Here is a 9,900-nt window from a genome sequence, read left to right on the forward strand (position 1 = left end):
TATTTCATCACATGCTATTCCATTGAAAAACAATAAATGATCGATATATTATCCGCCCTGGATTAATTTGGGGCTCTATGATCACGTTAACATTGACCGAGCACGTTAATCACCCAATATGTGACCCGGTGCTCATTGACGCGTTATTCATTGTTAATTCGTTGTTGGTTTGGACTCCACAGGGCATTTGTTGACAGTAATAAAAGAGTATAAAATGAGACTAATCCTTTAATAATTGAGTTTGGGGATTCAGTGTTTTTTCCCTCAGGGAATGTCAGCGGAGAAGATGCTCGTTGTCACGAGGAATAACAACCAAAACTGTGGAGATGTAAACCGCCCTCCAGCAGCCGGGCTGAACAGCCTGTCCCATCACGGAGTGGAGGGGCTTCCCCCTGGGGACCATGCACGTGTGTCAACCACCACGCAAGCCAGCAGGGCTCCAGTCAAATTATAGGAAATTGCTGGGAAAACAGACAGCATAAAGACGAACAACCAAGCGGCGGCAATTACAGTCCCGGGGGCCACTGATTGGCCCTCTTTGTGGCGACTTGATCTCGTCGGACAGAAAAGGAGCCGTCTGCTGAAAATCACTATCTTTACACCGCTGGCACATTCCCCCCGCTTTCTCGACACCCAGTGAGCTGCTTTCTCTCTCTCTGCCTGAGGACGAGTGACGCTCTCTGCAGAGTGTCCACACTGGGAGGAAACCACGGGAACCCCGTGCTCCAGTACTGCTGACAAACCCGTAATGATGGGGGGGAGAGCAGGAGGATGCCACAGCAGACCCTGGGACCCCTGCTGCAGTAAAGTGTGTGTGGTACTTATTCTACATTTACAAATCTTGTAATTGATGAAGACACAGCTCAGCGGAGATGTGCAGTTCCTTCCTGCTGGTCTCAGTGTTTTTTTTTTTGCATCCTGATTATCTGCTGAATCTATCACGTATTCCGATGGCTGTCCTGTGAAGTTACACACCAAAGCCTGCTAGAAGCGTTGACAAACGTGTTAGGGACAAGCAGTACGAGGCGTACTCGAGGGTGGCTTTTGAATGAACCATGTGCCCCTCGATAATTGTGCGGTTTGAATAACAATGCGGACTTCGTGCATCTATTTTTTGGAAGTGTGGTTAATTGGCGGCGAGGGGCAGAAATGCCCCGTGGTGGCCACTGCTTGTTGTATTCTAGGTTTATGTTCCGTTGCAGGCGACTTTCATATCATTTAACAACCAACGCTTACATTCTGTCGTCTTTAAGTCGCATTAATATCCTTTTCTTTCTTTTGAGTTACCTGCCGTCTCCTAAAAACAAATGCATGACTTTATATGCTGGTGTTAACCCTTCTCACACCACACACACACCAGGCCAGATCATCAGTCATTGTCCAACACTGGTAGACTCTATGTTTGTGTGTCTCCCTGCTGTCCAGCAGTGGCGTTATTATTCATGACAGTCTGAGCTGGGGGGGGCTGGGAGGGTAACCTCAAAGTGAGGAGAAGGAAATTAAATAGATTGGGGGGAGCGCAGAGAGACCAAACGTTGGGACGGGAGGTCGTTTCATCCTGCCCCAAGGCACTCTGGGGGTAGAAATATAAATAACCGTGCGGGAAGGATGGTAATGACAGTTACCACCTGGAGTTTCTCAGTCAACATTCCTTGGAGTCAGAGCTGTTGCCATGGGTACTGTAGCTAATGTTTTGATTTATTTATCAATGTCGGTCAGTTTGTCCACATGTCTGTCCGTATGTCCAACACGTACAGGTCCAGAGCAAGACATCTTGATGTCTTTGACATAAATATATTCATGGTCCTCAGAGGATGCTACCTGTAGATTTAGTTGATTTCCTGTACTTTCCTCTAGCGCCAATTAGCCCCAAATCTCCACTGAAAACTATATCTAAAAAATATCTATATATGATAAGTACACATAAAATGCTAAGTATTCTCTGTAGACCCTTTTGAATGTATTTCCTTGACCTATTTTGTATGTAATCCTGGCTCCAGGCTCTGAGGATAATGAAATCATGGTTATGTTCTTGTTTCCATCCGATGCTTCCGCCTTCGTTGGGCTTATTAGTTATGTTTCAGTTAAAAAGGAGACTGTGAGGCTTTCTTCTTGCCTTTCTTAACTTCAGTATGACTCTCATTTACAGCATTTCAGATTACAGTGTGTTATTTTGAGTTTATTATTGACTGACGGTAAGCTTATTTCTCTAAATATGACAATGAGCCAAATGGTAGACATCTTTCAGATACTTTTCTTGTACTTCATCCACACTCTAGGGTCAGTCCGTCGGTCAGTTAGTCCACCACTTTGGTCCAGACCTAAATATCGCAACTATTAACTACTTTACACTCTTCAAATTGATTACCATGTACATTCATGGTCCCCAGAGGGATGAACCCTCCTCATTTTGGTGATCTGAAATTTGGCACAGACATTCATATCCCCCTCAGGATAAATCATAATAACTTTGGTGACTGACAGACTTTTTATATAGCGCCTTCATCAAATTGAAATCTCTATCCAATGCTTTGGTTTATTACTGAACACGGGCTAAAAATAAATAGACCCCTATCAGCATCACATAATTAGCAAATGTTAGCACACTAACACGCTAAACTAAGATGGTGAACAGTGAAAGGTGGTCTGTTGCCACTTTAAGGCTCCAGTCTTGAACTTATGGATCCATATCAAACCTGTAATTTAAGCATTATTTACACATTTTGACTCACTTATATCTAATGTACACCATTACATGAGGTTAAATAACTTAACAAAAGCCAGTACTCGATTTACATATTGGAAGCCATTTCTAGAATTTCTCTATAAAAACAGCTGATAATTTATATTTAGCACTCATAATCAATTATTTTGTATGTGAGCCACACTTATGTGTATGCAGTATTGGAATAAACTTCAATTCTAGACCACCGACATGAAGAACAAACATCATTCTATCTTTTACATTTCAAGGAAAACATAGTAATATTCAGTTTCAGTCATTCCTTACAATTGTGTGAGTATCACGATGCACTAAAACTAATCACCGAATCCTGATTAAATTATTTAAGGGTGAGCAGCTATTTGAGGCTGATTAACTCAACTGCTCAATGGTCAGGACGGCAATAAAACAAAGAAACCTTCGCTGCATCTTTTCCACAAATATGACCTGGGAGAGAGAAACATGATAGAACGCATATCTTAAACCCCATTAAAGGCATGAATTTAAAGCCACTATACTTAATGCTGCCGCCTCTGATGTAGCACCACGTCTACAGAGAAGACGGTGTTATGTTGTTGTGGGAGGTTGTGTGTGGGGGCCTGCTGCTTATTTTAATCAGCCATTGCAAAACTTGTCAGATGGCAGCTTGTGAAGACAGTGTTAGGCTTAGGCTGTTGATTGCAGTGCCGTGAAACACTTTCAGTACACTGCCTCTATTTTGTAAAGACGTTACATGTTCAAGTGTAACCAGACAAGACGTAATAAGAGAACGGGGGACATGATTTTTGACAAGAACACTTAACCACACATAGATCCACTTTTAATTAAAAAGAAATATATGGAGCTTGACAGCTTTATCTGAGAATCGTGCCGCTTTCTGCACTTGCAGAACTGCCCAGCAGGAATGAGAAAGTCCTCCTGTGAACCTCGGCGACTGCAGTGACGGAGTGTGTGCTCGCTCGGCGACACAACCCGGTCTCGCCTCGCTGCGAGAGTGTCTGCGGAAGCAGCGGCGACGAGCTTGGGCGAGGCGAGGAGTCGCAGCCGAGTCACCGCGCAGTGACCTGCACTGCAGACGCCACATTAGTAGCCACACAAAGACAATGAGACGACCGGGTGGGAGGCAGAGCCGACAGGCCTTTCTTTCTCCCGATGCATGCTGGACTAATCCAGTGATTAGACAGGTTCACTCAACACAATCTCAAGAAACCTTCAGGTTAAAAGTGACAACTTATCTCAGCTCGGTAGAGACCTGCACGTTATTCACTGGCATCAGTGGGACGATATGTATTTGGTCATTTTCATGCAAAAATTCTTAAAGATACTGAACCACAAAATATTGCCTTTTGGCACTTCAAAACAAAGCTACAGCCCTACTTAATACAACGCACCATCCATTCCATTCATATCTAGGCTATGACTAACAGGCTGCTGATGAATGATTTCCATACAAACAGCATCAGCAGCATATTGATTCAAAGCTCCATTCACAACAAACCGGCCCCCACATCACTACAACTTGTTTCTATCTCAAAGTCTCCTCCCGTCACAAACTGGGCACTTTTCCTCTATGAGGTCTGGTGCACAGAGAAGCACCGAACCAGCCGATAAGGACAAAAAGGTCACCAGAATAAAAGGGATCATTAGGGGCTGTAACCTGCCTTTCATGCTGAGGGCATGCACTTGGAGACAAAATAGATAACTCGTTATGGAGGAAAGACTGGTGCCTATCTCCTGAATGCCTGATTAATATTTAATTGTGTTTATTTTTCACTATGGCGTCATTGTCATCAATGTTGAAGGCTGAGCTGCGCTGTAACCACAGCACCCCATCACCCACAGATAGTTGTTTAGGTTTTAAGGGTCTTCGAGTGGCAATTGTATCCACTTCTTGTAAATATATGGTGGTTCAAATTTGTATTTTGTATCAATGTTAACGACCACTTGTATATGAAAGAGGTCACTCGTAGCATTTAGTGTCTTTAAAATCATTGTTCTGCGTTTCCCGCGCTCAATTTAAAGGTTTTATTTCCCTCTCACCGCTAACGTTAGCATAGCTTGCAGCTGCAGCAGGCATCTGTTTTTGGCAACAACAAAAAAGCTCTAAAAACGCAATGTATGCTAACATTATCTGCATACCACTTAGCAATTAGCTAGTAGACATAGTAGAGCATTTAGCAAATAAAATGAAGGCTATTTCTCTCAGGTGTTGGTAAATTACAAAAAGCTTAGCGTTAGCCAAAGCTCAGGTAATGTTAGCGGTTTTGTCCTACAAAAGCTAATAAAACACGGCACACCTGCTAGTTAGGTACTAAAAATGGACATTATGCAGCATTTAACACCATAACACCACTAAAAAGGCAGACTTTTCCCCCCAAGAGTTGGTGAAGACCAAATGAGAGCTGAAAAGAGAGTGAATGTTGGCAGGTGGCCAGAAACATGTGGCTCCATATCCACCAGATGTGTTAAATAAGCAACTGCTTGCTAACACATCAAAACAAAAGGTTGATGATATGTCACAGTTGTGTTCATATTGTGACCCAAGTAGGCATAGTAAGCTATTTATTTTATATCAACAGAATATTCAACATGGGTCGGTCACTTTGGCCAAACTCATAAAATATGGGTTAAAAACTGGCCATTATTGCAAGTTCAGAGATAAATATCAGCCTAATTAGCGCCAAAAATTGGCTTAACTGCATCAGTTTCTCATCTCTAGGCAAGATGGCCAGTGTCGATTATTGTGACTTCATAACCCGCCGTCTCGCCTTTGTATTCCACGGTCACAATCATGAAATGGATACCCCCCCCCCCTCTCCCCTCCCCTTAATGAACCGCTCATCGGAGGAGCGACTGGAGGCTGCAGAGACACGGCTGAGGGAATCCCTGCACAAACCTACTATATAGGACATCACCAAGCTGTCAAACCACTCACACCGGCCTGACTCGGCAGAACGCTGCGCTCACAGGTCCATTTTATCCGGAGGAATAATAGGCTAATGATGAAAGCTTCACTGTGTGTAGCAGCTGATTTCTCCTCAGAGCACAGCCCGCAGCACGAAACACACACACCGGCCGACAAATGTTGGAAAAAACTAACGTAGGAAGGATGGTCGGAATATATATAATATAATTGATTTACCTGAGCGGTTGTCAGTGATGAGCAAGTATCGGATAATGACCCTTCCTCTTCCTCTTTTTTTTCTTCTTCTTCTTCTTCTTCTTCTTCTATTAGTGATGCTCCTTCTTCTTCTACGCTCAGGTCCACGGTCCTCCTCAGCCTCCCAGCAAATTCCCCCCACTCTCTCTCCCTTTTTCTTTCTCTCTCTCTCTCTTTCTCTCTCTCTCTCTCTCTCTCTCTCCACAATGCATGCTGGGAACGTGAGGGGTGTAGTCTGTAGTGCTTTCATTACCGCAGTCTGTGCATGAAACTCAGCATCCGTCAGTAAGGGAATAAAATGTGAAGCACGACAAAGATAGCATAAAAAATTACAATAGTAAAATAGTATTTCATATATTTTAAACATACCTGTTTTGTTGTTTTATTTTCCAAATCCCACTGAAATGTATCATACATTTCTGATTTTCTTTTTTTTAAATAATTTGCACATAAAATTACATAAAGAATGTAGTTTTTTGATTACAGACTGTGGTATTAATTTAGACCGTAATGGAACTAAAGCTCTGGTCAGCGAAAGAGCTGATAAACCCACTGTACACTCTCCTCTCAATAAACAGCTAATGGATAAAGTTAGCAACTTGCTAATGAACATAGCGGAGCATTTTGCAGCTAAAGAGACATTTATTTTTGCAGGACTTAGAAAGGTAAACTGACATTCGTCAGGTGGCCAAAAACAACTCCAGATTCATGAAAATGTTGCTCTTGCTAAATATGTAAATAACCACTGTTTGCTAACGCGTTATTGACTTCATAGGGCAATTATATGTCAATGTCAAAGTGGACAAAAACACTCAAACACAAAAATACTGTGTAATTGGAGCTTTCAGACAATTTCTTGAGTAACTAGATTAGCAAAATATCAAATTTAGTGCAGGTGTAAATTGTAAAACACATGCTATTCTGCTTTCCGTTATTCATTATTAGCTCAAATCTCATGCAGCTCTTTTGTACGAAAGCCCTGTAACACGTTTTATGTTTCTAGTGAATATAATTCATGTCATTTAATTACCATATATGCCTTTTGTACATACTCTTGTTAAATGTTTAATACTTCTTGTGAATCATATTTTCAGATATGTATTTTGTATGTGCCCTCATTAACACCATATTTTGAAAACATGACTAAGTCAAACATGCACCCTTGTGCTCACTTTCACCAAGTCCTTCACTGTCAACACGACCCGGGCCGTTTGAATGCATTCAACCCCGAACTTTTGCTTTATGTTGTAATCTCAATAAAACAAGTTTTTGACATAATTAGATTGGGATCTCGAGATAATGGCATAAAAAAGTGGAATTTAAATCATTTTGGTTTAGGGCTTCCAGGGTTTTGTGCTCAAAACCACCACAACACAAAAAGGCCAGTTGGTGAGTCGCAAACTAACTAGTGCACTTAAAGCACCAGATATCTTCTTCAGTCATTGGTGGAGACCAAAACAGGAGAGTGAGCATTGACTTACATTCATCTGGTGGCCAGAAACACGACTCCAAATAAATGCTAATGCTGCTCCGTGTCCACTGGATGTATAAATAGGTCACTGTTTGCTAACCCGTTAGCTTTTTTTTTGCTCTGTACCTTGTTTGCATTGTCCACTTTGCTGCTGTGATCCTAATAATTTCCCCACTGTGGGACTAATAAAGGATTATCTTATCTTATCTTATAAAGAACGTCAATGCCCCCTCTCAATAAATCAATTAATAATGCTTTGAAGGGTGCGTAAAGGTGTCCTCTAACATGTTAAATTACGACAAGATAGTTAATGAAGAAAACATAACTTGGAAAGTTCAATGATGGAGATATCTCTCATGCTGATATCAGCAGAGGTAAATATTTCATGACGGCACTCAGGCACAGAAGAACATGCCGACCCACAGCTGTCACTGATGTAACAGAGTGTAATAACAACATCATTAATCTCTTGTAACACACACTCTGCAGCCGTGAAGCCACTGAGCTCCAGTCTGTTTGTTGCCTGAATAGGTATTCTCTGTGTGGTCAAAAGTCAACGTATTCTTACAGCATGCTGATAGCATAGAGATGTAGTTTGTCTTCTAATTTGATCAAAATATTGGATCATAGGTTTTATTTCAGAAGTTCATAATAATAATGAGAACTTACAGAGCCTAATTATGACACTGCAGTCTGCAGTCAACACATTACACAACGGGATCATAAGCACAAAGCAGGATTAAGAAAACTTTTAATTAATTCATGGTTGGCTGTGTGGATGAATGTACAAATCCTGGGATTGTGTTGGAGCTAATTACACTTTAATGAGAAGCTATGGTCCAGCTTCCAGCCCTCTGAAGGCAACTGGCATATTCACAGATGCTGCGATAGCAACTCATTAATTCCACATTTACTGTGACACTGCAGTGGAAGCTTTCATCAGAATTAAGTTGGATATTTACAGGCAAATTATAGGAGTCCGAGCCCAAATCACCGTTTCTATGCTTCAGCTTCGATTGGTTGTTTAATGGTGTCGGCATGAATTCATGACATAACCAACTCTCTGCCATAAATGCAGTCATTGCCCCGGATCCCTCTTGAATCAACGAAACAGATGTTGCATCCGAGACACAAACAGAGACACAGACTGCATCCCCAAAGTGCAGCACAAATGTTGTCATCCAATCACAGCGGGACACATCTGCGCAAAAAATAGAAACGATGCTGAGGATGCAGTCTCAGAGGATAGTCTCCGTTTCACATTACATTAAGACCACATTTCCCATTATCCCAGTTGCTTCCTGTTTCTTCCCGAAACTCAAGTGAAGACAGTTTTGATGATATGCCACATTCTATTACAGGAAGCACAAGTATACAATAGTAAAAGAAGAAGTTGTAGTATAACTAGAGGAGAAATGAAATACAAGAAAGTGCAGCAGCAACAAAGAGGAAAAGACTATCTGCTCCCCAAATCACTCCCTCAAATCACCCCAAAAAAATGATCCACTGAGTTACAGACGTCTCTTTTCCAATGTAAGTCAATGGGAAAAGGCTTTTTATATATATATATAATATTACGTTTCTTCCTGGGGGCTTGGCATAGTCACACGATAATTCATCCGATGGTTGTTAGACATTTGACCAACAAACAGAAATGTCAACCTCATGGTGGCACATGAGGAAAAGTCAAGGGACCTTAAAAGTCACCAGGATACATCCTCTGGGAACCATGAACGTCTGTGCAAGATCTAACGTCAATCCATCCAATCTGAGATTCTGCAACCCGGATCAAAGTGGTGGACACCAAAAGACATAATAAAAAAGCACGGACTCTAAAAGACATTTACAACCCCCCCCCCCCCCACAGTAAGGGATCATACATCTCAGAAAATAGAAAATGTTTAATTTGGCTCCAGTTTTGTGCCGAAAGGCAATTCCCTGCCTTAGCCCAATGTCAAATGTACCTCCATACCATTGACCTATGATAATTGGCTGATTGACAGGTGCGTTATTTATCTATTGAGGCTGCCCATACAGCAGATCTGCTGACCGCAGCTGTTATGGAAAGCACCACAAACATTTTAGACACTCAACAAAAAAAAAAAAAACTCCTGCTATCAGCCAAATAAAGATCTGACTCACTTCCTCCCCCACCCCCCACCACCACCCCGGGGCTTATGCCGCTATAGCGCTCTTCCATCAGCTGGAACAAAACGTCCATGACTCAGCAGAAACATAAACACCTCAAACACCAGCAGGGGTGCGCGCAAACAAGGGAAAGGAGTCATATTTAATTCATAAGCTCTTGTAATGCAGGAAAAACAGATCTCCCGATATGCTGGGGCCTGGAAGCCCCTCGCAGCTGGCTCTGGAGGATCTGCTCTGTCTAACCGACGAACGACAGGCGCAGGCAGAGAGAAGGCTGGTTAATGTCAGGGGGTGTTTACTGCCACTGGGTGGGCTGTCGCATCCCGCGGGGCACAGCTGCGTCTCCCAGAGGACAGCTCCGTCTTAATGGGCAGCCAACGCACAATGGAGCGGGGGAAA

Source organism: Pholis gunnellus (genome assembly GCF_910591455.1).
Source record: "Pholis gunnellus genome assembly, chromosome: 22".
NCBI lineage: Eukaryota > Metazoa > Chordata > Actinopteri > Perciformes > Pholidae > Pholis > Pholis gunnellus.